Source organism: Polistes canadensis, unplaced genomic scaffold (genome assembly GCF_001313835.1).
Source record: "Polistes canadensis isolate GaletaPanama2010 unplaced genomic scaffold, ASM131383v1 scaffold_263, whole genome shotgun sequence".
NCBI classification, from domain to species: domain Eukaryota; kingdom Metazoa; phylum Arthropoda; class Insecta; order Hymenoptera; family Vespidae; genus Polistes; species Polistes canadensis.
In genome coordinates, this window is record NW_014569810.1 from 198758 (window position 1) to 202680 (window position 3923).

General features: G+C 29.6%; 1 protein-coding gene across 3 annotated transcripts in view; it reads right to left on the reverse strand.

Moving 5' to 3' along the window:
- Window positions 1-3923, reverse strand: part of LOC106790831 (acetylcholine receptor subunit alpha-like) — a 208324-nt gene that overhangs the window by 195809 nt on the left and 8592 nt on the right. The gene's annotated exons all lie outside the window — the stretch shown is intronic.

Consider the following 3923-nt stretch of genomic DNA (forward strand, 5'->3'; position numbering starts at 1 on the left):
ATAATTAATATTATATAATTATATCAAACATTTATTAAAAATATATTTTGTCTCTTTCGTAACTCTATAATTTTTATGTTCATAGATGTCCAGCTATACATATACACAGCATGTATGATCATATATACATCATGTAGACCCATATCTGTTCATATATGATTCTTTTTTATGGGAGGAGGGAAAAAAAGAAAAAATTCTGTACACACACACGCAGAAGTACAAAAATTTAATGTAAATGAAAGACAGTGACAGATAGAAAAAGAAAAGGGTTAGAAATGGATAAGTGTGTGATAGTAAGGTTTTTCTATATATATATATACGATCTCTGACAAATAACCACAGACCGATACGTTTATCCAAGCAAAAGTTTACGATGCCGTATCCTGCTACGTGTACCTCCAGGAATAAATAATCGAATTCTATTGGAAATCGGGAAAGGGAAGTAATCGAGAAACCACCGCTAAGAAAAAGAACAAGAAATAAAGAAAAAGAAATAGAAATAAGATAAAAGTGTGAGAAAGAGAAAGAGAGAGTTGGAAGTAAACTCAGGTAAAGCAAACGAAATAACGGAAAAGGAAAATCGTTCTCGATGAAATTTCAACGGTTCGATGCGGTGGAAACTGAGTTGGGGGGGGGGAGTGGGCGGTGGGTGGTAGTAGTAGGGGGATGGTAAAGGGTTGCAATCTAAACGTAACTTGGTCCTCGTGTTGTTCCGTGTAATTTACAAGAACGGTAAAGCCAACGACGCGAGGCACGTGGTAAATGGTGGTAAAGGTGAGATGAGGTGGGGTTTGGGGGTGAGTTACGGGGGGTCAAAAAGCAAGTGGGTTTCTGTACGTGTTAATGAAAATAATACCTCAACGCGTAGTTTGCGGCGAATATGCGAACGAACATTAACATTGTTTTCATAAAAGGAGTAGTATATCGTTTGATCAAACTTTAGTAACTTTGATTTGAACGATTGTTTAAAAAAACAAAAGTAAAACGATTACGGGCTAATCATTCGAATGAATTCATTTCGGTTTCCTTTAAGAAAATGGGGTTGTTTGTTAATTAAATCATAAGGTATATATATATATATATGTAAGTGCATATAATTTTATTATATAAATATATGTGTGTGTGAGAAAATATTTAGGACAATGAAGAATGCGTTATTCATTAACGTTGAATTCTCGTTAACGCGTTTTAGTGAAATAACACTACTTTATTTAAATAATTCTCTCTAATCTCATGGTTTTTGTGCTTTTACACGTTTCGTAAATCAGTCTAATACATGTTCGAAATAATTCGTTCACTTCCCGTAGATACCTTTTACCAGGTTTTCGTTGAAATCATTTATACCGTTTATATTCTACGTTACGAAAATAATAGAGAAAGAGAGAGAGAGAGAGAGAGAGAGAGAGAGAGAGAGAGAGAGAGAACAAAGAAAAAGAAAATAATATTATAATAAAAAGAAAGAAAGAAAGAATGATATCGTCGAAGCTTTGGTAAAATCTCATTTGGTAACTAAAATACTTTTGGCAAGGTTCAATGATCTCTGGGAACATTTAATTTCATCCCTTCTCTTTCTCTTTCTTTCTTTTATTCGGTCGATCAATATTTATCAAAACGTTTTCTAACTAAAATCATAAAATATTATATAAAAAGTTACATTAAATTCGTTTAATCCTTTTGTTGGCACTCAAAAAAAAATATTCTTTTTTTAATGATAAGGTATCACAGGGAAGTAACTTGGACATAAAAAAACCGAAGTGGAACTTAATTTAACTAAGTTAGACGTTTCGTCCCTTTATTCGGACTTATTCAGCAACTTAATTCTTCACAGTTCAGCATCTTTTTTTTCATTGGGTAGATATACACATTTTTCTTTTTATTAATATTCAAAACACAAAACATTTAAACTTCGTTAAGTATTAGCTCGTTATAATTTTGAAACCCTTAACAAAAACTTCTTTTTTTATCTCAAAAAAAAATATCATACACAGTTGAAAATAGTATAAATAGTATAAATAAAACGAATATTTAATTAAATTTACATTTATTTAAATTATCATTATAATATATTCACTTATTAATTAATCTTTATTATTAATTTCCTAATATACACTTATTTCAATTGTCTGAATTTTTATTTGTAAATTAAATTTTAAAAATTATAAAAGAAAAACAAATGATTTCAAAAATCATTAAACTAACAAAATTGAAATATAATTCGAAATGCAAAAAGTTCCTAAGCATAAATTAATATTCTCTTTCTCTCTCTTTATTTTTTCCTATTCCTTATTTCTTTTTAAGAAGAAAACAAAACAAGTATCCATTAAAATCTTTGGAAAATCAGCCGGTCGCAATTTACCGCAATGTTTATCACGATTAATCGGACCATTTGTCGGACAGATAGAATCTAACTCTCGCAAACGTTAAACACGACGAATAGAACTAGGAAATTTATATTACGTTATCATCCGTACGAATATCACATCGTGATTATCATAATACCGTGACGATCGCTAAAACCACTATACACCAGCACCACTATACTATCAACTATCAACTATTCACTACTACTAACAATACTATCATCATCATCAGCAAAAGCAACAGCAACACAGCATTATGGTTTTTGGTGAAACCAAGTTATGGAATAATTTATCCCATTAATTCGTTTCAATCTTCCAACGAGTTATCCCACCTCGGTCAAAATAAAATTCAAAACGGATTGGACGACTTTTACAAACTGTGATGGTGGATGAGAAGTGGGCAGGGAAGGGAGAGAGAGGGGGGGGGAGGTGGTAGGGGGATTATAATTCTGTCCAGGAGTAATTTCGTATCATTTTTGTTCCATCGAGTAACAGACAGAAAAAAAGAAAGAAAACGAGAGCAAAAAATAATACAAAAAAAAGAACGGAAATGGGAGGGTTGGGGAAGAGAAAGAGGAGGAAACGGGGGGTTGAAATGAATAGAGAGAGAAAAAAAAATGAGATAACATCCTTCCCCTTTTTAATAAAAGTATTTTTTTCCCCATAAGTTAAAGAAAAACGTTTAGACTTTTTTTCAAGATACTCAAGACGTACACTTCCGGTTTATATTATATATATTATTATTATTATTATGATTGTTCAAAGAAATGGAGGGTAGTAGTATCTGATAATAAAGACTAGGTTCGCTAAAATTCCGACATTATTAGTTCTCCCTCTTGGTTCCTTTTTTTTTTTCCCCCTTTACATGGGAACCAACATTACAGGGAATTTTGTTGCTAGCCATAAAATATGACGGGGACATTTGATAGTATCCATCCATCCGACACCACCCCATCTTTCATTTCTCACACTTGTTTCATTCTTATAATATATTGTTTATCTTTTTTTTTTTTTTATTTTTCTAATACTTTCACGTTCACCCATGAAAATTGTAATCATATTTTATCAATGTGTAAATCACAAAGTATCAAGAAAATTAAATATATTTATTAAAGTATTATATTTATATATATGTATGTATGGTTTTATTTTATATTGATATATCTAAAGTAATATCATTTATATTATTATATTTGACAATGAGATAAATTTCAATTTGATTTTTCTTCTTCTTCTTTTTCTTCTTTTTATTTAACAAACATTAATCAGTCTATATCATCTATATCAAAAATTGTCTAATTTATCTTTAATTATTTCTAATTTTGATATCTAGACTTTTTTTTATATAAATTCTGTATTTTATTAGATTTATCCCATAATATAAAATAAAATGAAATAAAATAAATTACATTATATTACATACATTACATAAATTAAACAACAATTTACATTGATATTAACGTTAGTCCATTTATGTTTAAATCGAGATATAGAAGTGTTTGCATTAAATTCAATTTCAAAATATAGATAACAAATGACATAGTAATAAAATAATGTTTTTTA